The sequence below is a fragment of the Lepeophtheirus salmonis genome, chromosome 14 (assembly GCF_016086655.4).
Source record: "Lepeophtheirus salmonis chromosome 14, UVic_Lsal_1.4, whole genome shotgun sequence".
Lineage (NCBI taxonomy): Eukaryota > Metazoa > Arthropoda > Copepoda > Siphonostomatoida > Caligidae > Lepeophtheirus > Lepeophtheirus salmonis.
Window position 1 is genome coordinate 35923731 of NC_052144.2, and position 25100 is coordinate 35948830.

General features: G+C 30.1%; 1 protein-coding gene across 1 annotated transcript in view; it reads right to left on the minus strand.

The window, feature by feature from the left end:
* LOC121129374 (neuropeptide F receptor) overlaps window positions 1–25100 on the minus strand; it is a 106592-nt gene that overhangs the window by 18360 nt on the left and 63132 nt on the right. The window lies entirely within an intron of this gene.

The following is a 25100-nucleotide window of genomic DNA, read 5'->3' on the forward strand; positions in this document are numbered from 1 at the left end:
ATCACATAACAATTGGATATTAGACATTTGGTAGCCAAAAAAGTTATATACCTTAATAGTCGTGTCTAAAAGGTTTAATGACGGATTAAAAAGTAAATATTATACCTTTATTACGAAAGGTACAAAGTTAAAAGAAACGTACTTTTTCATAAATTAAAGGATGTCACAAAAAAAGAAGAAGAAACGAAGCGCCAGCAGATATCAACTTGACTTGGCTTGTGCTTAAGCACCCAAATATTTTAAATCCGTTAAATTTGACTTATAGTACCGTTTATTGAATTAAAAAACTTTTTGAAGACAATAAAACCCCAACTTAAAGTTTGGATTAGGCAAGAAACCAAAAATCGACGCTTGAAGGATAAAAACGGCTTTTAGGATAACCCGACTCCATCAATTCGGTAACGTACAACAAAGTTGGGTTATGCGACTTGCAAAGTTGTAAGATTTGTTAAAAAGTAGAATGAGAGGTTCTTATGAGATAAGTAACATCATTTTGGGCCCGTATTATGAAAGATACCTTTTTACAGGGTTGTCAAAAACTACTTATAAAATTTCAATTCTGTGAAGAGAGGAAAATATTACAAACATACATCATTTGGCAAAATGATAAAATAATCTTAAAATATCATAAAAAGAGACATCTTGATGGTGCGTATTGTAAACAAGTAACCTGCTCAATCTAATAGGCGCAGTGTTGCTGGTTTCTTAAATAGAAACAAAAACATTATTGTTACATATATGTTAATCATATTTGTATTACTAATATAGAATTTTTTCATTTTAATTTTAAAAGTTAGAAATGAAAATCTTTATTGCATTTCTCAACCTATTTTACTCAAAAAAGAGAATGAAATGATGACCCAAAGAAACTTATTGTATTTTGTACTTCAAATCTTAGCGTAAAACTTTTGTTAATTTTTTCAATGCCCCAATATAAAAATTGATATTTTGACCATTTTTAAAGAACATTTCCATTGAACATATTTTATATATTTATCGAGGTTTGTTCTCATTATTAATTATTGCTGTTATCCATTAATAAATAGGAATAATATAATTTACTTATATATATATATTTTTTTAAATAAATCTGAAGAGATTAATCATAACACAAATGAACAAGATTTTACTTTAAAAAAATCTTTTAAGTCTTATATTTAACTATGTAAAATTTGTATACTAATTTCAAACATTGCCTTACAATTATAAATAGACGTGAATGATGTATTTAGACTGATTTATTTATTTTTGGCCTCGAGATTTAGACAACTTATGTATCTTAATATTATAATGACTCGTACATTTATGCATGCATTTTAGAACTGTTCAAACTTTAATCTTTTTTTTCTTCAAGCCTTTTAGAATTTGACTTTTCCCGTTCTTCAAGCCTATAGAAACTAAAATTTATTCTGGGTGACCAAAAAAAAAAGAAAAAAGAAAGGCAAACGAAATGGTTTAAAAAAAAATTCTTTTAAATATAGCTTCGCAATGGCTTATTGTATAGGATTAATATGGATATCAAATCAATGCCAATAAACTGCGCTTCAAATTGTTTAAATATGTTATTATCCTTTTATTTGTGTCCATGGGTCAATTTTACCCCGGATATTAAAAAGTGCTTGTTTTTACATATTTTCCTTTTTTTTTCCCTGCCTTTTTAGGTATTCTCCTAAGTTATGAGTATTATCTTAAAGTATTTATTTCTAGTATGTTTTATAGTTTTGTTTTTAGTATAGAATTATTAGCTTTGTTCAAAGAAAGTATATATTTTTCTTATTGTATTCAATTTTGTATACATATACGTGAAGATAATATTAATTTAAAAAAAATGGGAAAATATAAAAAACAAGCACTTTTTTAATATCTGGGCTAAAATTTACAACTTACCTCTGAATTTATAATTTATAATAATACACGCGGAAAAATAATAGTTTTTTTTTTTTTTTTTAGAGGAAATATTGTATTGATTTTTGCTGGAGCAACGAACAAAGTAGAACTTGTTCTGATTGTCCCATGGAACTTTCCCAATGATCGGTATTGTTTGTCGTTGAATCTTGAGGTCGACTTTTGGTGGGGTATCAGGAAAAGAGGAAAAGTAGAACTATGAAATCATAGTCCACAAAATTTACAAACCACGATGGAGACAATAGGGAATGAATGGTCTATAGAATAATAAGGCATAGTTCTTTTTTTTCCCCCGTTGTTCCACCCAAAGTCAATCTAATATTTCGAAATAAATTATAGCAATATCAGGAATCATCTACTCCTCTTCCTTCTAATTTTTTCATATTAATTGTTGGTTGCCTGGATGAATAACAAGAACACTTTAAAAAACTCCTTGAAAAAATTTATAATGTATTCTATAGTTTTTTTAAAAACCAGAGACTGGCTAATTAAATTCTTTTAAAATAAAATAAATGACGACATGTTTATTTTTTTAAATAATATTACCTTTCAACCAAACTTTTGAAAAAAAAGACTTTTCCATTTTAATTATGGAAAAGTTTTTAGTTTTTCCATAATTAAATTTACATAATTTACATGAAAAAGTCGACTTTATTCACATTTAATTTATTTTGTTATTAAAGTAATCGTCTGAACTGTTGTTTTTATTTTTCAAAACTGTTGTTAATATGATTTAATTATTGAATAAAGAAAATTTAGAATTTAAACAGGTGTGTATGTGCTCATCAAAGTTGAAGAGTAACAGGGTGGATATATTTGGAAATTATAAGTGTAGTTTCTTGATTAACTTGGAGTAAAATTGAGGATAGACAACTAATATAATTTGATACACTATTAGTCACACTGAAAGGAGCTTGATATCCTATCCTAATTTAAAGTACTTGAAGTGAAGGGAATCATTTATTTATCCACAAAGACAAACTTATTGTAAATACAAAAGGAACAAACCCTTGAGTTAGAAAAAAAAATAGATCTATATGATTACTTAAATGAAAAAAAAAATCATAGCCATCCAATTACTATTTCTTTGTTCCCTAAATATCGAAGCAATGTAGGTAGTTTTCTTATATTTGGGTCAAATGTATTTGAATTTTTAAAAGTACGGAATTAGTAAATTATTTACTTTAAGTTATTTAGAGTGAGTATGTTACAAACAATACATGTAGACTTGTCAAAGACATGGCAAAAAGTAGTTGTATATATCCTTATATTGTCTTATGCATGATAAAACTATTATATAATTGAATATTTTCCACTTCATTCTTTCATAAAAAAACACAACCAAGAAAAATTGAAGAAGGAATCTCAAAGTTATGAAGCGAAAGGACCTATTGAAAATATCAATAAATAATTTTTTATAGATGGAATACCCGATAATGTTTTTTTTTTTAAATTGTTCCTTTGATTAGATGGAGTTGCACTGATTAAGTATCTGTAAACATTTTAGAATTACATTTACTCCATCTGACAAAGGAATTATCTGTGAAGTCCATATTTATGAAACATATTTTTTTCACTAGGAATGACTGAGATGCAAACTTTCGCACATTGAGTTCAAGAAAGTAATTTCTTCCGAGCGTATTTTCCATTGAGTTACGTTTTTTTTAATTTTTTTTTTTAAATAATGGTTGTACAAATAAATTTATATATATACTTATTGTTCTAAATTTGGGTTTTCTTTTACATTGCGCAATAGAAAAGTATAACACTATTTTTTGGTCATCTTTCTATTATTTTATGAAAAAGTGACAAATAGGCATAATAGTTAGGTTGGAAACCAACTTATGAAAGGTAATATTATAAGAAAATTTATATGTCTTCATTAATTATATTTTATTATTTACACGTACACATTTTTACTTTTTCTAATTAATTTAATTTCCTATTAAGTCGTCTGTCATATCAAATTTCCACATATGTAGAGTTGTTACTTCTAATTATTTTCTAGCTGGAGATATTAGACAATATTTTTAAAATTAAACACACTTTGCTTAGATTTTCCTTTACCATCTCTTGGAAATTTAATTTTTCAATCTTTTTTACAAAACAATATTTTGTTTTGAACAGCTCTAAAATTTAATTTTTTGGAGAATTGCTCAAGATTTTTGGGCATTGTATCACAAAAAAAAAATATCTTGGATACTATTTATTCTGGAACTTGGTTTTTACCTTTGAAATGCACTACCTTAGACAAACTTTGTTTAGATTGTCATCTACCCTCACTTTTTTGTTGAGCTAGTGTTGGGAAAGTATACACTTTGAATAATAATTTTGTACTTTTTTTTTTGTACAAAACAAATGCATGAATGTTTGTAATGCATATTGTCATCACAATATTGTTTCCCTTTCTGTATCTATAATTAGATTATACAAACATACTTTTATTGTTATAAGAAAGTCAATTATATCTATGAATAAATAATTCTCTTTTTGTTTGTGTCATATATATATTTGTATATACCAATAGAGTTTGCGTGGGTGTCTTTTATGGATGTTTTACAAATATATTTTCCCCCATAATGTGAAGATAAATATGTCAAATCAAAAAGCATCAAAATTTATTTAATTTTTTGATCAATTGTGAACCGTTTATAGCAAATGTTCATAGGGGTTATCAAATGGATAGCTTCTAGCTTTTTACACAAGTCTAAAAGCTGTTAGTCATTTCAAATTAGTTTCATTTTTGTTAATTTTTCAGCATTATAATCGATCCCATGATGGAGGCCACTTTGAGATTTCATTGCTTATGTGAAGTATTATTATTTTACTTCTTGTACTATCTAATAATCTTGATCAAGTTGAGCGTAGAAAAATTGTTTCACGATTTCCAGGGACTCACTGTCGATGTAAAATATATTGAGATAAAAAAAACTACTTACATATAGGCTATCAACTTTTAGAACCACTCTGTAGTTATATTAACAATATAAAAATAACTAGTCTACTCTATAAAAGGAGTTTGATATTTATATATGATAAAAATAAAATGCTAAAACATGCAGTTCTTTAAACCTTTAGAACCCAGACATTCCATCAATTCAATATTAATGATGTTTGTTTTAACCCGATTTTTGTAATGCTAAGATGTCAAACTATATTTCATAATAATTTATTAAAACTGATTTTGAATATTTTGTAAGCTACTAAATATAATCATTTTTCTATATTAAAAAAAAATTTTAAACTTCTATAATTTATTATTTTTTGATTAAACGATTTGACAATTGTGGCCTGGGAAACTTGCTCAGAGTGCTTCTTCTAAAACCATCCCCGTGTACTATGTAGAAGAATTTCACATCTACCAAGGGAACGCAAAAATTGATGCAGAAATGAATGTTTTAGTGGGGGACCAAATTGTATAATAATGACGTCCTCAGGGGCATCTCAAAAATGTTTTTAGGGTGGAAGGTGGGTTGTTGGGCTTTTTCGACCAAAAAAAAGACAAAGTTTATAGTAAGTGAATTTGCAAATCTTTTAAAAATTTCAATTTTTATCATTCAAGGCTACTGAAATTGAGTTTTTATTGTAATTACACATCTTTCATGGTTGGCACAAATCAAAACCGGCATTTTTAATGGGTTTTAAAGTTTAAAATCGAAGAGGGAATTTGGTTGTGTATTATAAAACTTAGTTTTTTTGTACATAAAAATCTTGGAGGAAAAACAAATGCTACTATTTCGAAGAAGTAAAATATATTTTCATGTAATTAAGTTTGTAATTGTTATTATTCCAAAAAGAAGATAAGTTTTTTTATAATCAACCTTCCTTGAATTAAAGATAAAAATATTCATTAACTATTACAAAAATCCATCGTAGAAGTATCCCCTTAATTGAGAATCATCAATATACGCGAGTATCAGAGCCTTACGCCTGTTAATATGGTAAGCGTGGGAGAAACTGAAAGAAATCCTATTAAATATTTAATTCGGGAATTTCATCAGTGTTTACTATGAACGAATATCTGTGTTAAGTGTTGATGGCTTAACCGGTTTATATTGTACTTTTCAAAATATAATTAGAATGATATTGAAGTTTGTTCATAAAGAAGCAAAATTTTTCTAAAAATGAATTTGTAAACTGTTTTCCTCACAGTTATTCAAATCAAATAATATTTGCTCAAAAATGTTTTTATTAAAAGGTTTCACTTTAACTATTTATATTTAAACTGTTTTTGTTTATAAGTTACTTTATTTAATTATAAATTTTAATAAGTTTTGTGTATTTTTTGAATCAATTATCCATATCTACATAAAAATGATTATTATTTATTTATTAACGTAAATATGATATGTTAAATTATTAAAAGTTTTTGATTAAAGGCACACAAAATTTAATTTAGTAATAAATCTTTGGAATAAACAGAACTTTTGAAATTTGAATATTATGTCTTTTTATCTATAGAAGTAAATATTTATTATTTTATGCATTTTTATCTTTTTGTTTTTCATGAGATACACAAATATATACAATTATATTGATGTATTTTGTTGAGCTAACAGATAATTTTCGAATATTGTATTCCACTTGCTTATTATTGTTCAATAATAAAAAACTGATCGAAATGCTAATATTTAATCTTTAAACTTTTAGAACTCTATTTGGACTACTAAAAATGACACAACACAACGACTCACTTGATCCGACTATTCTAGGTTATTTTGTTATTGGCAACCTGTACAATATTTCTTTTTCAATATTATCAATATGGTTTCATTCTTGAGGAGAAAACATTTAAATATTGAGTAACTACGTGTGAGTATTCTTATAAAAAACGGAGAGACCTATTGAGGATTTTTAAGGGGAATTATCTTCTATATTAATAAAACAATGTTTGTTTGATTCTCGACGCCTAATAACTCCAAACAATGTCGGATAAAACTGCTAGTATATAATAGATATGAAAAAAGGATGAATTTAACATATTTTTCTAAGAAGAAAAACTTATGTCACACCTTGACACACACTTACTTTTCTTGGCAAATGGGAACAGGTAGAATTTTTTAAATTAATTTGAATAATGTTACTAAATGCCTACCTGATTGGTTTGAAAGGGGTATGCAGAAGCTTCAAAATGTTCGTTATTTCCCTTCTCTAATTATAAAGTATGATTTAAAAAAAGATAAACTCCAAATTAGTTATTTTTAGAATTCTCTTATGTAAGTTGGATACCTTTTTATAGTACGTACACAAATTGTATGTGTACCTTTAAATTATTAACCGTGAAACGAATAAACTGCATAATTTTAGCTTTTGTTGATTTTTATTTCATAATGGACACCTCAATCTATTTACAAAATTTAAAAGTTGTCATTTTTCAAAATCTAAGCTTCTTAATATATACTAAAAATCCCTCTTTTCTTTGCTTGCTAGTTTAGTTGTTTACTTTAAAAGGAAAATTGCGTCTATTTCGATAGCAAAGGTTATAAACATCAAATTTGAAATGATATAATTTCCTGCATTTTTTGTGTGTAACATTGTAATACAGTCCTAATAAAAAAAAAATGATTTTTACCCTTTAGTTGAATTTAATCTAAAGTGCATTGAGTAAAACCATACTAATTATAAATAAAGTGAGTTGTTATTATATTTACAAGCTTCTAGAATTACACGCATACATATATGCAACTAATCTTATAGTTTCATATTTAATTATCATTGTAAATGTAAATATTTAATACGTATACATATGTATTTATAAACGTCATTATTTTGATGATAAATTTATCTTAAATTTCTATATCATTATAAAGCTACTTATAAAATATTCAAATGACTCCATATATTTTTGTATAAATAAAGTTATACAGATACTAAGTAAATCATTTTACATTGAATTCTTCTTAATACATTAAAAGAACCAAAGCTATAACCCAAGTGAGTCAGCGAACCTTCTAGCTTGAATATATTATTTGTCTAATTAGTATACATTTTCCCCACGCAATATTTCGCTTTTTATGATACCACAGATGACAAAAATATATCATTTTTTTCTCATGGCATATATTTAACTTTTGATTCCTTTACAGAATTTACCTTGATAATTCAGCTGAAAGGGTGAAGTTGTATGGATAGTTAGTTACTGCCCCTCTAGGCATATAAATTTGATAAAACTACTGTTTAATGTCGACTAGAAAGCATAAGAGCTTTACTGGTTTTTTTTTGCTCTATTTGAATAATTGAGAAGACAATATTCTTAATGCAAAAGTTAGTAGGTCTGTTAGGAAAATGGTAACCTATTATAGACTACAGGCCTATAATAATCCTTTTTTATTGGCTTTAGATGCCAAAATCTTTTTCAGTGCTTGCTGATAGTTATATCCGACTGTATCTCCAACTTAAGACATAATCCAGTCTCTAAATCAATGAAACTATTGATGGAGGCATGCAAACTAATCTTGAGTGTATAGTTTTAAGTGTGATAGAGTTTCTCTCTTAGGCCTGTGGGATTTCTAGAGGTTTTAAACCTTTGAAAAATTCCTGAGAAGTACTGTATTTAATTATTTCATAATATAAGTTTTGATTTATTATATATAAAGTTTAATTAATCGCTAACTAAATATTAAAGAATAACTAGGTTAATATTTTTTCCTATTAATACTTTGAAAATAATGTGGTATTTGCATCAATAACTATAAATGATGCCCAATTAAGTAATAAAAAAAATTAGGTTTGTTTTATATACAACATTAATATTATGCGTTCCTAGTCTCTTTTAAATATATATACTCCATAAATGCACTTGTAAAATCATGATTTTAATTTTTGAAATCGTTCTCAAAACTTTTGGAAAAAGACTAATATTCTTGATGTTTATATTTCACACTCATGGCTACACTTTGAACATATATGTTCACGATTTTGATATTTTAAAGAAAATTTATCGCATTGTTTTTGAGAAAATCTATATTTTAATTTCCAACTTGTGTTAAAATCTTGGTACTGCACTACTACTAAAATTAACTATTTTTGTTAATTTAAAAAAAAAAAAATACAATGAAGCAAAATTCAATTTTTTAACAATTATGTTTTATAGAGCTACACAGAATCTGCCATAAAAATAATTTATGGGTACAAATCATGGGAAAAGAGCAAGGAGTAATAATTAATATAAAAAAGAAGTTGAAAAGGTTAAAAATGTGAATCTGATGGTTTGTCAAGCTCATAATTAATATAGTCAATCTGTCAATTAATTTTTTTTCTTATGTTACCTCCTTCTTAATGTGTTTTCATACTCAAATTAATTAACTAATTATGCTCTGGACGACACTTTTATGCCTTTTGTGGGGTATTTGTGTCTCACTCTCAAGTGCTGCTCTCAAAGAAGGGGAATGTTGAATTTCTATTCCTTTGTCTGACATATTTTAGAGGATCCCAATATTTTCAGGATCTTGCCCGAACACAATTTATTGATGGAGGAAAAAACTTCATGTGTACCAATATATTTCTTTTGTAGTTGAGAAATGGTGGGTATTAGAATATAGTTATGTGTAGAGTTACTAATAAAATATTCTAAACAACTATCATTATTAGTGGATGGAGATAATCCGGGTTTTTTTTTCGATTAAGTGATATGAATTTTCTAAAACACGCATTTTAATAAATAATAGAAGAAAGGGAAACCTTTGCAATTTAACATTTTCAGACTCTTGTGTGTTTTATTATACCCAAGAGAGAACTATTTACATGAAAAAATTAATCAAAGAGATTGAATACTTTTTTTATAAATATACACTACATAGTGTGCCTCACTTTTATGGTTGAGACTTCTCTGACAGATCTGTATTCTTTTCTTCTAAAATACATCAAAAAAACAATATCTACAAAATTCTGGATTTCTACCGTCATTTTGGGGTTAAAATTGATCATTTTCAGACCACTTATTCTATCATTGTTTCAAATATATGGGACATATATTATGAATTTATACTATCAACCAACAACCAAAAACTGAGCCATTGTCCACTTTGACTTCAATTATCTTGGTTGTGCGAAAAGTATTCAAAAGATATGTTCATTTTTAATGATGTTTTTTGCTTCGTCCTTCAATTTCATAACAAAGAAACATCTCTTCCAGCTCGCTGAAAACGCCATAAGAGGTAAGAAGAAGTAGGTCAAATAATCGCCCGAATATTCATATTTTATGGCAATGAAGATTAAAGACATTATCTTAAGAGGTTAGTCTTATTTGCGAAAATAATCCTATAACTCAACATGAAATCAAGCTATTTTTAGTTTGTATAGTTCGGGTTGTGTGAACTCAACCAATTATACACCTGGATTGACTTGTGTAAATGATTTTTCGACACGACTCAAAATATAAGTCTATTTTAAAATTTAAAAAAAACCATTTTGTTCATTTTTTTTATTAGTCAGTTTGACTATTATCATCGAATTTCACCATATGTTTTGCGCTATGTGGTGCTTTCCTTTAGTCATTTTTGAAACAATTACAATCAAACCTATTTAAAGGCCAAAATTACCTTGCTCGTCGGAACTATTTTCCTTTTTGGAGAATTGCTTCACTATTAAGAGCGTATTCATCAATGTTCTGTGTCATGGATAAGCTTTTTCTACTGATATAACAGCTTTTTTTGATCTAATACTTAACAATAGTAAAAAAATACAATAACATAGTTTTTAACTCGTCGTTGGGCTACGTCTAAAAAAGACATTAGAGTTCATTTTATACAAAAGTGAATCCTACTTTTAAAAATTTGTATAATATTCGTATTTACAAACAGTTTTGATTTATTTCCGTATTTTTTCTCAAATCAAGGTCTTAAAAAGATCACCCAGTTCAAGGTCATCTAAATTTGCACTTTTTGCTTATCTAAGTATATCAATATGCGTACTTACAAATTTAAGTATGTGCCGTTAAAGAACTAGGTTGAAAGCTACAATTCATGAAACTAACCTTATCTTGCTTTTGAAAACGTAGATATGGAATTTTCATAAGAATTTACGAAATATTATTGGAAGAGATTTTTTTAAACTAAGTTTGTTAATCACTTGAAAATTACTCTTTAGCTAAGACGATTACATGTGTTTTTTTTTAAATTTATAAATGTGTTCTTACTTTATTCAGACTCTTTCTTTAACTAGATCACATGATAAGCACAGGGAATATAATCGTAATTTAGTTTCAATTGAATACCTAAGTATATGTCAACTCAACAAAAAAGATCACACCCCTTTACATGATTTGATGAGTTCTTATTGGTGATAAAATAACGTTTGCCTAATGATTAAATCGCTAAAATCAGCAATTCATGAGATTTATAAACTAAAACTATATTGACTACACATATGCATGTACTACTATAATGATACATTGACATTTGAATATCTAACTTTGTATGTAATAATTCTCTTAAGTGGTATCAAAAATACAAATTTCACAATTCTATCAAATCATTCAATCCAATTTACTATCTAGAATGAAAATCCAGTTTATAAATTTTAAAACTAATGTTCCTTGTCAGTGTTTAAATTAATTTATTGAATAAATGTATACACATATTTAATGTTTAAGGAAACAGCTAAAAAAAAGAAGGAAGCTCGACACTTCAAGTAATCATCTGATTTAGTTAATTGTAGTCCGTATGATTGGGGACAACTCTATTGGAAGGTGCCTGCTCGTGCAATATATGTATAATGTTTGTTCGTCTATCAAATATGAATAATCCATCATTTCGAAATATAATTATTTGATCACGGAGAAGTGATTAGCACTTCTTTCATTCGAGTTGGTGTCGTCTATGTTTATTATTTAATTTATTTAAGCTACTACAACGGTAAAGATTCGAACTAAGTTTGGGCCACATACATACTATAATGTGTTTTGTGTATATAATGATCATTAATAAAAAAAAATATTTCCATGTAAAAGAAAACATATTAATTTATCTTATGTGACATATGTCTAATAAATGTGAACGGTATCTATTTATTTTTATTATTTTTAGTGTTCCATACATTGGCTGGAAGGATGTGTACTTATTAAGAATGATTAAACATTATAGTATTATAGTCTTACCTAGGAATCTTCTTTGAAGTCCCTATACATTATATATATTTCCTTTTTTAGGAACGAACGGAATGTGAACTTACGCAGATTGAGCTCAAGAGAATAATTTCTCCAGAACACGTTGTCCATTGAGCTTTGTCGTTCTATCAATATTACTAGGTATTATTTTATATTGAATTAAAATATACAATTACATATATCAATATATATATATATATCATTTTTGGGAAAAATATTTTAAATGGTCCCTTCAGAAAAAATGTTTTCAGACGATTGTCCTAGAAACGTTGGGAACACTTGTAACTGATACAACTTTTGACAAATGTATCTTTCTTTCAATCAACATATTTACAACAATCTTGCATATATCTTTTTTTCCCGTTGCATTTAAAAACAAAAACGATTTTATATACATTTATATACCAATATATGGCAAATATTTCTAGTTGAACCGACGGTGTGATACCAGTAATTTTTTGAAGACGAATTGAAAATAAAAAAATCATAGCCAGCCAAGTATTTTTCTTAATAAATTGTTATTTTATTTTTTATGCCAATTCCTCCTTTTTTAACTACAAATATGTAACACTACTATGCGCCTGATAATAGTATCTTTGTTCTTACAATCATCAAGCATAAAAGATGCACAAAATATACTTTTAAGAAGCTTAACGTCACTGAAAGGTTTTCTATGATAAACAGTACCTACTGTATGAAAGACTGAAAATTGATAGAACCAAATCTTAATTTCCACTAACAAATCTACAAAAATAAGAAAAAAAAGTTGAGCATTTGTGTTTTTTAGAGCTCTTGCACGATATACTTATTACGCTCCTTTTCACTTTAACAGTTATATGTGATTTGTTTTGCAATGTCCTTTTTCATTATATTCTTCTTACCCCTTTTTCATTACATAACTTTGCATTTACTTCAATAAAGCTATATTGCTTTCTCTATAAATTGCTTTTCAGTAGAGATAATTAAATTATCTTCCTGTTTATTATCATAAATAGGAATATACTCAAAATTGTCAAATATTGACTTTGTATATGAAAATTAAATACTTTATCAAGGCAACAAATCTTGATAATTATTATCATTGATTACCCTTGAGAAAATGACCATGTAGGAAAATAGTTAGTAAGGAAAAATACCCGTATTTAGTTTAAACTTCATGATGAATGATAACACATTATACATTACCTACAAGTGTGAGTAATGTTATTGCAATATAGGAGGAGGAGAAGGGGAATAAATTGCGTAGGGCCTCTTAAAATATGGTTGAATACTCTCCCCCCTCGGATTGGCCAGTGTCTCGGAGGTAAAGTGGGACTGTTAAAAACAACTGACAAAGCTTCATATACATAAATATACTCTAATATCAAAAAATAGTTCTAAGCCCTCGAGTTGCAAGGGGTACTTTAGGTCACCCCTGGATCCTTAAAATCACTTTGTTGTATTATTTAATGTAGGAATTTATAAAATAGTGATATTTTTTTAGACAAAATTATAACTATTAAAATTTTATTTTATGGAGTATTTCTCACAGGATTAGATAAATTATTTCGAACATAAATCAGTAACTTACCAAAAAGAGAAAGAAAAAAGTAATTTAAAATTGAGTGAACAAAATTAAAGAGAAAAAATATATTGATATCACTAAAGAAATACAAATAATGTTATTTGACTGTTACGTAGCACCCATAAGAAAAAATAGTTAAATGGCTCTGTGCACACAAAAAATGTGGCTTTCAATTTGCAAACCGAGGGCTTAAACTATTTTTTGGTATTAGTGGGGTTCTTTTGATGTATGTGATGGTTTGGCGGTGGTTTTTAAGGATTAAGTTTTTAACGAACTTCCACTGGTGGTTAACGGATATCTTCAGGTAATCAATATTGTGGTTGCAATTTTTGCAAGACTTCTTCTCAATTGCCACCAAATGTAGTAACCCAGTGGATTCAGATCTGGGCTTTGGACCAGAAGTTCATGTTGTTACCCATCCACTCTTGTACCATATTAACAGTATGGGTCGGATCCCTGCCCTATTGAAATACGTACGTGGCCTTGTTAGACTTCTTCATGGTCTTGGTGATCTATCAGACCACATTTTCATTCAACACCATCAAGTAGTGGGCCGCTGTAACCGATATCCAACAGATACCCCAATTGGAGAGATTTTTGTTCCAGTTGATGCCACAACCTCAACATCATCAAATAAGCCGGATGTTTGGTCCTTGTGAATATCCTGATGCTGTTGTCAGCCTTGCCAAAGCATACCACTTGATCATTTTACTTGTTATAGACAGGGTCAATAGTAAAGGTCTTTTCATCAAAGAAAAAAAGCACCTGGTTCCTGTTGTCCTTTAGATGATTGAAGAGTTGTTGACATCGCTGAAGACAGAGTTATTTTTTTATGTTGGAACAGGATTGACCTCTCAATTGTTCAAAGCGACCTTCCCCCAGACTTTTGGTTGGCCTTGCCCATAGTAGACCAATGCACCTTCTTATTCTTGGTGTACTCTGACATCTTCATTGTCCGGCTGATCTTGAAAGCCTCCATGATGTCTTCAGGCTTCACTTTGGTTAGTCTTCCACTCTTGGATTTGTCCTTAAGGTTTTGCCCATCAGCCAAACGATTTCTGACCAAATATACTATTGCTTTGCTGACGTTTAAAGCCATCATGATATCCGAGGTGGACCTTTGAGGCAAATTAAATTACCTATAATGGTTCTTCTCGCCTCCATCGTGACATATACATAATTTTTGTTTACAACAGATACATCAATCAAAGGCTTAGAATTTAAGCTATTCAAAAATCATCGGAACTTTAAGATTTAATCCACAATACCTCTTAAACACTGTATTTTGAAAAGGTCTCCTTACTTTTTCTACTCCCAGCACTCCCTTGTTCTCAGTCCTCACCTTACACAATGCATGCATACTAACGTAATTTATGTCTGCACAATCAAAAGAAGAAGGTAAAGGGTAAAAAAATTTCCCATCAAAGGATAAGATGGAAAGATGACTTAAACTCTGATTTATAACAATAATATAATCGCTCCTAGACACTGACATTCGATTTATTAACATAAAGGGAGGATGTGGTAACTCTATAGTGAAACCATAACCTCACACCAAGTCCGAGTCTCTCAAGCTTCTCTATGCAATTTGTGTTGGGCCTTGTGATACTGGCCCTTGAAAATGGGTCTACGGATTTTCTTACTTTGTAAGCAAATTGAGGCGGAAGCTTTCTGGTGTGTGAGATCACAATTTATTGCAATGGCTATCTTCTTTGCTGTTAAGAATAACATTAAGTTTTTTCGTAAATAACTCTGCTTCATTTACGTAGTTTTTTTTTTCCATTTTTATTTCACAAGGAGCATAAACGTACAGGCACCCTCCATGAGTCTTGGAAACCTCAATTTAATGCAACAACCTGTGATGCATATACCATTGAGGTGGGATATATTTCACTTAAACATTTTAATCACCTATATTAATAAATACGTTACACACATGAATAAATCGTTGGTTATTAAAAAAAAGTAAGAAAAAAATAAAAAGAAACCCCAGACAAGGAACATATCGACCATTCATAAAAACAAAATATAATAAAGTAAACAAAAAATGAAGGTAAATAATATTGGGTTAAAAAATAAAATAAATAAATGAAACAGTTTTTTTCGTGGAGGCTACAAGCAGCCATCGTCTTGAAAAACGTCCTCAAATTGTTTAGTACCAATGATACCTGTGATGAAACTTTGTACATAACTTTTAATTTCAACAAACGTCCTCACAATTTTCACACTAGCTTCTTCTTGCACTTGCAAGAGCGTTGCATTCTGTCGGATAACGGGGAGGATACTCTTATCCTTCTTTACGTAGTTTGCATGAGTCCTCATCGACTAAACCCATTTCTTTAAAATGTATTTTCATTGGAATGTGGCCTGGAACAAAGTTCACAAATATTTGTGAGATGTTCTAGTATGTGATAGGAATTTCCATCTTGTAAAGAACCGTTTTGTTTGACTGAAACTTGGATCAATATGCCACTCCTGTTCCCATTTGGGGTTTACTAATTTTTACCGCCTAAGTTGTTTGTGGAACTTCTTTAGGTGATTGATAAGTTATTTGTCACCCCATTTAAGCCAGGGCATCCACAAAACCGTTCCCAGTGTTGCCATCATTACGCCTTACACATTTTATAATACTTATGGGTAGATTTGAAATTTTAATCTCTTCCGAAATACATCGTTGTTATTCTGTGAAGGGCCTTCTTTTCCTTTCCAAGCATTCAATAGCTGCTATACTATCAATATGAAGAATGACAGGGAATTTAAGGTATTCATTCATATCATTTAGGGCACGTATTGCTTGATAAATACTTTCCAACTCAGCCTGAAAAACAGTAATTAACCACCTCAGATTATGGTATCCGTCGAATAAATATTTGTCTTCTATGGAAATGCACCATCCATAACCAACTCTGTCCGTAATCTTCGATCCATCTGTGAAAACATACAGGCAATGCAAATCCAAGAGTGTCATTTTTTATCAATACCAGCGGAGGTAAAGAATAAGTTTATGAAATTTCCTTTTCTATGGGGACACTAAATTTGTGGAGGCATGCTCTTAATTATTTTTGGAGTATTTTGTGCCACTGTTTTAGATCTGGACGGGGTCATCCACGATATTGGAATATACTCCATAGTTCTTAGCCTTGTCCTTAGTGCATTCTTCTTTATGCTTATATGGGGTGGTTTCATTTCGAAAATAACTTCCATGCTTTTTTGACTCAGTAAATTTAAGGCCAATTTCAGAGAATTGATGTGGCATTTCATTTACTTGCATTTGGATTATATCAGCTATAGACTGTAGGTCTATGCCTGTGATAATAAGGCTATGTCATTAACAAATCCAATTGTAAGCAACTAGCCTGGCTCAGGCCTAATTAAAGGCTGAATTTACAATTCCATACAAAGGACAAAGAACCCCTTCCTTAGGATATCCCGTAGAGTGGGTGAAGTAAATCTTTATTCCTTATTCTGTACAAACGATTTGCCTGCTCTGTAAAAAATGTTTGTGCCATTGAATTGTAGAAAAGTCAGTACCATTTTGGTCGAAATGTTTTTCAACTATGTCGTATGGGAAGTTGTCAAATGCTCCTTTAATGTCAAAGAAAACAACAATAGTATGTTTTTTGTTGAGGAAGGCACTCTCTGCTCTATCCACTAATTGGGCTATAGCAGAATCATTTAATTTCCCTCTTTGAAACCTGAACTGGTTGGTCATTGAAACCTTTAGTTGTTAGGATTCGATATACCAATAAATGAATCTCTCTATTCCTTTTACTCCTGTGTTTGTCAATGTTATGGATCGAAATGCTTTGGGGTTTGAATAATCATTTTTATTTGGTTTTAGTAAAACTTTAGCTTCACTCCATATCTTGGGCACATATGAAAACTTCAAGGATAGTCTGCATAAAGGCGCTAGTCTATAATAGTATTCGTAAGACAAGTTATTTTTCTTCCACCATAATGAGTGGCTCTTTACTTCATACATTTGGGTAGTTATTAATAATAAAAAATATATTTATATGTGCTTAACTTGCTGTTGTTCTTGGCTTCAAATTACCTCGGAGTTCATTTTATACATATATCCTACTAAAAGATATATTTTCATAAATTTGTGACTTATTTTATAAAATTTAGTGGTATAGATTTTTTCTATAATAAAGGTAACCCAGTTCAAAGTTATCTAAATTTGCTCATTTTGTTTATCTAAGTATGACACATTTTAGAATGTATCATTTTACTTGTTTGGCTGTGATACGTTAAAGAACAGACATAGAAGCACTTCAATATCAACACTATTTTTTAACTAAAATAATTCATAAAAATGTTAATTCAAAGAAATATACATGCATTAGTGTTTGGTAAATAAATCTAAGTTATTTATAAGGAAAGAACGTTTATACAAATTTAGATGGTAAATATTATAACATCTGGACACATTTACTTTAACACATTTTCTTATGTTTTCTAGCAGTAATTAGTGTTAAGAATCAATCCGCTTTTTTAGGTTTGGGTTTACCATTCTCAAAAATAATAAATTCAAAAAAATATTAATTAAACGCAATAATGGATGTAAAATGCTTTTACAATATTTTATTTTACTTTGTTTATATATTGTAGATTCATACCTAACAATAGATCCTGGGACTATATCCAATTAAGTTTTGATATAGTGTGATTAAGATTCAAATTTTAAAGATTCAGTTAGAACTGACGACACGTATCACAGATTTGGTCTTGAGTCCCACTTATAGGATCAATCTTTAGTTTGATATTTATATTTGATGAGGAACGGTAGGGTTGTATCAATAATTATAAAATATTGAAGTCGGCAAGAGAAAGTACGGACTTAATACAAAAAATTACCAATCCAATTTTGGGAAGTTTGAGTCCCCCACTTTGATGCATATATAAAATAAACCTATATAATAGGTAAGGTAAAAATTATTTCGTATTTTTTGCTTTATACGAAGTGTTACAAATATGCCCTGTTCTGAGTTGTAACTTGTGGCCTACGAGATTTCAACTTAATAATGCCCTTCTCGTAGAGCACCTGCCCCTATTGATAAAAAAATAGGACAAATAATTTTCAGATGGCTTTATTATGACAAAATTTGTACCTCCAAGCGCGTTGGCCATAGAAAGGAACAGGTGGTAGTCACTTGGTGCCAGATCCGGACTGTAGGTTGGATGCATACGAACTTCCCATCTGAGCTTCTGGCGCATCGTCAATGATGTGTGCGGCCTTGCGTTGCCTCGATGAAAAACTATTCCTTTCCCATTCAAGTTTTTTTTGTTTCCATTCTTTTGAAAATGGTTGAAAACGGTTTTTGATCGACGTTTAGCTTCTGAGCAATGCTACGACTGCTAATAATACGGTCTATCTCGATTTTTGTCCATGATTTTATCCACATTTTGGACGACAGACCTACCAGTCCGTAGCACATCATTGAACATCATTACTTTAAAAATGTTCTTGGTCGATGCGTTTTTCCCTTTCTGGTAGTTAAAATGGACAATTTGTTCCTTTGATACCTCCATACTTGAAGCCCAATAATTCACTACCTAGCGCAATACTGCCCCGTAAACGTTTTTAGTATGCCCTCACACCTTTATAAGGCCTTATCGTATGATCCGATGAGATCAATAATGAAGAAGATAGATATACTTAGTAAAAAAAAGGGGTCGAGAAATACGAAATTACTTTTTTCCAAACAAATGTATAAGTAAACGGTGTATATAATTTCTTGGGCTAAGTCCCCTCCCCCAAAAAAAGGAATATGATGAAAGCTAGTAACGCCCCTGATTAATATACAGCTTTTAATATAGAAAATAGAACTAGAAAATGGCTTGTTCAGCACCATTAGGAAATGATACAATATTAGATGCAAGATTGTGCTTACTAAGCATAATATAAATGATACAAATGGTGACTATTTAAACCATATGTTCATAGTTCCTTAATCTTCCAATCTTATTTTAAAAGGCTGAGTTTCGTATGTATAAACAAAAAAATTATTTGAGCGAAAGCCTCCAAAAATTTATCTTCCAAAACCTTATTTAAAAAAGATTCATACAGTCAAATCTAGATAAAGAAAACATCAATTTTTCAGATAAAAAGTCGAATATATTCGTATTTTTTTAATATCCGTTGTATAATAAAAAAAATAGTTTTTTTTAATAATTTTGTAAATAAATAATTTTAAAATTCCCATTTTGAGGAAACCAGTGTTCGATTAGATCTTGTCTGTGACAGATCTTTGGGGATTTTTAGCACATCTTGCACTCAAAGTATTTTTGAGGGGAACATACGATATCTTTTCAAATGGATGGAAAGGAATTTGAAATAAAATTCTTCATTTTCATAAATTCTTATGGAGCTGATATCAAAAGTTTGACTATATGCTGTTTTTATACTTCATGTTACTTGTATATGAAATATTTTATCTATAAAAATTGGTATTCCAGAGAGTTTTGACTATGAGCGTCTTTTATTATATTCAGATTTTGGGCAAGTAACAATGTCTGTATATGTGTTCAACTGACGTTATTTCAGTACTATAGAAAGGGCCATCTGATACTGACCATGATCTATAATTTGGGGGAACTACAAAACTCTAAAGGTGGTTATTTTTTGTGTATCCTAGAATATAAAAACAATATTAACATTATAAATTTATATTATATTAAAAGTATAATAAGTAAGAAAAAAAAGACAGGTTGTCCTTTTTTTCATGGTTCTTTAATTGGTGAGATGGAGTTGAATTAATTAAGTATAGGTAAATATTTTAGCATTACATTTTCTCCATCTCACTTAGTAATTTTCTTTGAAGTTCAAACGAACGAGATAATTAATTCCTCCCGAGCGCCTTCATTTTCTCTATAGAAGTTTAATTATGTTTATTTTATTTAATAAAAAGTCTAGGCGAGATCACTTATTCTTTCTATAATCAAGGAAATTAGAGTTACAAAAAAATTATAAAACACGATTATCTTATTTTGTTCATTGAAATATTTTAATAAATAACATGTTTTCAAAATAACGTACAAAAAAAATGTTTCGCTTCATTGGTGTTTAATAACTGCAATTTTTCATGAGGTAAACGTTCACCAAATTAGCTAAAAATTTGTGTAGGTGCTCTACTTATCTAGTTATAGCACCAAAGTAGGGGTTCGCTGATTCTGAAAAGTATTTCTAATTTCAGAACAACTGCATTACCGTAATTTTTATCGCTGATAAATATATTATTCAGTGTATCGTTGTACAACCCAATTCAATGGTATCATTTACAAACCCTGTCTGTTGCTGTCTATAATTAAGTAGTCTACTTAAAACACAAACCAATTTCTTCATCAATTTGATCCTCTTGCAAAAGTTGTATAATTTGATGCTTGATAAATATTAAGTGGTTAACATACTTACTGTTTTATAATGTTTTTTGTAATGAAGCATATTATGATGTCTTAGTAAATATCAAGAAGTACTTATCGACATAACAATATGCATAGAATTTATTTTATATTTAGAAACATTCTAACTAAATATTTTTCACTAAGCATGAAGGAATAAGAAAATTGTGGAAGGATGTTAAATAAATACATAAATGACTAAATTTGTCAAAATATGGTTAAAAAATTCTGATAATATATTTGAAAAATCAAATATTAATAAACGGCAGGGGATTTTAAGTCCTTGTAACTAATAATGTAATATACTTACAAGCGTGGAAGAAATATCCGCATAATATTTTCAAGTAAGTTTAAATAATGGTAGATGGCATTTTAAGACAAAATTTATTACATGCGAAATTTAAATTGAAAAAGGAGAAATGAACTCATCATACATCCACAGGTTAAAAAATTCGTATAGAAAGTAGGGTTTCTTTTTCCGATTTTCAATTGACCTATGTAACTCAAAAAAATCAACAATTAGGAAAATTTTAAAATCAGACGTGACAAAAAGATGAATAAATAATATATTTTTGGGGTTGCACTTATTGATATACCATCTATTATACTATTATACCTGCTATGTTTGATAACATTGACATTCCAATTCTCATTTTATGTACATAAAACCTTATTATTAAATATTCATCTGATGCATATCTAATTTATTCTATCGTTTATCTTCATAGTATACGGGGTGCATCGAAAAAATCTTGACACTTCGTTTCAGCTACATAAATCAAGGTTTTGTGAATGCAGTAAAATTGTTCCTTGTGTCTTAGAAGCCGAGCAAATGCCATCTGAGCATGATCTACGGTCCTTGCACTTTTGGACGCTGGCAAGAGGAAGTTGGATGAAAAAGTTGTTACCATGGGTCCAGGCTAACTACCTGGATATGAACATGGTGCTCCAGCAGGATAGTTTGCCTACACATTTGTCCAAAAAGACCCAGAAGTTGTAAAGAGACAACTTCCATTTCTGGGTCAAAAAAATGTGACCGCCTACTTACCAGATGCCAACCAATTAGATTAAATATCAATTATCTCAAGACATAGTCAACCAGCACTGAGATGCTATGTCTGAGGACAACATCTGCAATGGCTTTAAGGCCTTCCGTGACCACCTGCAAGCCATCATTGCTACCGAGGGGGGAGAGGGGTACATAGATGATTAGAGTAGCCAAGACATAATGTTTGTTATTTTTTAAAATTACATACCATATTACAACTGGTTGCTAAAATACATCTTGATTAAGCTCTAGATAGGAAGTGTAAAGATTTTTTCGCTGCACTCGGTATTCTTTATTATTCTACTATGTACACTTAATACGTTCCTTGTATTTACCTACATGAGTAGGTAATAATAATTTAATAATAACAGAAAGATATATTATCATATCAAGATAATATCTTAGCTTCTGTTATGACATCATCAAATATATTAATGTACAATGTACATATGTGCAGACTTGTGAACTCTTAGCATTTGCTCCTGTGCGATTTTTATTATTTTTGTTAATCTGATCAGGGTGGTAAATTTTCCAAAGTTGTAATAGGGAGATATGGATCCCATAATTTAAAAGTACCATCTGGTCTTCTAAAGGACGACATTATTCATCAATTTTTATGAAAATAAATGAATTTTAAATAGGCCGGCAAAAAGAATAATAACAAACTTTTATACCACACAAACTTGTGAAAATGATGGCCTCTAGAGGGCGCTTGAAAATTACGAATGTTTTTTAAGGACCAATAATAGAGATCGGAATGGACGGTCACAGATTTTAACTCTCTTATTAATGACTGATACGAACCTAGCTGTTATCATAATTCATGAGGAGACCTCATCTACGTGTAATGTGAGTCTATTTCTGTAGGATTGAGAGTAACACTAAGGATTTTTTCATCCCTAAGTCCATTTGTAGCACTCCTCTATATAATTTTTTTTCTTATTTTTTCTTTCCTTCCTTCTTTTCCTTTTTTTTTTTTTTTTTTTTTGTATTACAAGTACTTTGTAGCTCTTCACTTTTTAAAATTCTTGGATATTTTAAAGTACTGTGTATGTACAAACAACGAATCACTGTAGAATCGAGATTGACATTGGAGTAATTCCTGCCTATGTTCTCTGCTATATAAGGAGTAGGTTTTGTTGAAATTTACTTCCTTACAGCCCAACTGCTCTCCTTTAAAACATTCTTTAATTTTTCAGGGGTACCATGTTATTATTCGCTTCACTAAATTATGCCGTAGTGTTTAGAATTAACAACTCAAAATTACTGTGAGCGTAATCAAATTGTACAGTGCCAATTAGAGCTCCATGGAACTATTATTACTCGCAATCGATGTTGAGTTATTAAAATAAAATTATTTTTAAATTTATCAGCTTTCATAAACTGTATTATTAGTTGAGTTACGTCAACAAACAACTACAATGGAGGCAAAAAGGCACCAGTTTGTATATCCTCCCCGAACCCACCACTATGTTAAAGAGGTTGCGGACATTGTAAATTTTTCTGGTGAGTTTGTCCGTAAGGCCAGAAGGCTTATTAACTCTCTCCAGAAAGACAGGAAGTGGAGAACAGAATAAGATTGTCACTGAACACTTTTAGACCAGTGTGGCTTAGGGCAGGGGGGGGGGGCAAGGAGTACCAAAAGGCAATGAAAGAGGTTGTGAAGACCTGGTTGGCTGACAACCACCCCGATAAAGATTAATAATTACAGCACGACTCAGAACCTGACGATAAAGCTATAACAACTCCAGCTGTGCGTAAGGAAAATCTTACTGGATTTCTGGCCTTGAAACTTGTGGTCTCCTCATCACCAGACTTATCACCACTTGCCTATGGAATATGGAGCTTTGTAGAGAACAAGGCCTTCAAAGTCCTCCACTGCGTTGTTGATTCCCTGAAGGAATCTCTCAAGAAGGAGTGTGCTTGTAAGTCATGTGTAATGGCTTTGTCATCAAGGTGTGCAAGACCATCTGCCCAGACTGAAGTCTATATTGACCAAAGAAGGAGGACATTTCTAAGGTACAATTATATAACAAATACTCCTCTTACTATGTACATGTTGTTCTTGTTAAAGTTGATTTAAATCTTAGTATCAAAAATGGTATGACTTACTTTCGGACACTGTATGTTACTATGTACAGCTAATTATAAAATTAAAAAAAATATTTCAATAAAACATTTTATTCCAATACTTAGGCCATTAGTCAATATTGGGAATATATATCATTAGTAAAACTAACTCTGTATCTAAAATATGCACATACATACATTTAGGAGATTAAATTGTGGACTTGACTTTAAATCAATCCGGAGTACTTTAGAATGAATATTTTAAATACTAGATTACATATATAAATTAGTGACTATTCCGGCTCATAAGCAATAAAAAAAATAAACTTTCAAAAATCAACATTTGTCAGCATGGAGGAGAAAAGGCAAAAGGTATCTTATTTGCTCCATGGATCATGAAGGTCCTAGGATGATTCAGGAGTCTTGTTTATAACATTATAAGAATATTGGCTGAAGGGATGAGAGACTTGAGAGGTCCCTAAGGAACAGTAGACGCTGGAAAATCAGGAATATGGAGGACTTTGACTCACCAGAAGTACGGCCAAGTAGATGAGACGGGATACCAGGGCGCTCAATATGAGTGATTGGACTGTGGGAGGTATGCACTACAACATCGGTAACTAGTTTCATCAGCAACCTTGGCAAACCAGGTTAAGAGAGGCCAGAAGCTATTGACATGTTGAAAGGATAACAAATCCGTTTGGTCAACCTCCTCCCCAGACTGTTTAATATGCCATTTAGGGTGTAGTCGAGAAGAAAGCCTGTGCTACACCTCACCGAAATTTGATCCCCTCAAGGTCCCTGCCGAGTAGTAGTGGGCGGCTATCTCCGATGATTTTATCAACAAGTGCTATGATACCTTTGACCCAGGTTGGAGGCCATAGTAGCAGCCAAAGAAAATCATTTTGAAAAATGAAAAGATATATCCATAAATCAGTCAGTGATAAAGCCTTAATGATGTACTCCGTTTTATTCTTGCAAAAGTTTACCTTAATTGTTTGTTA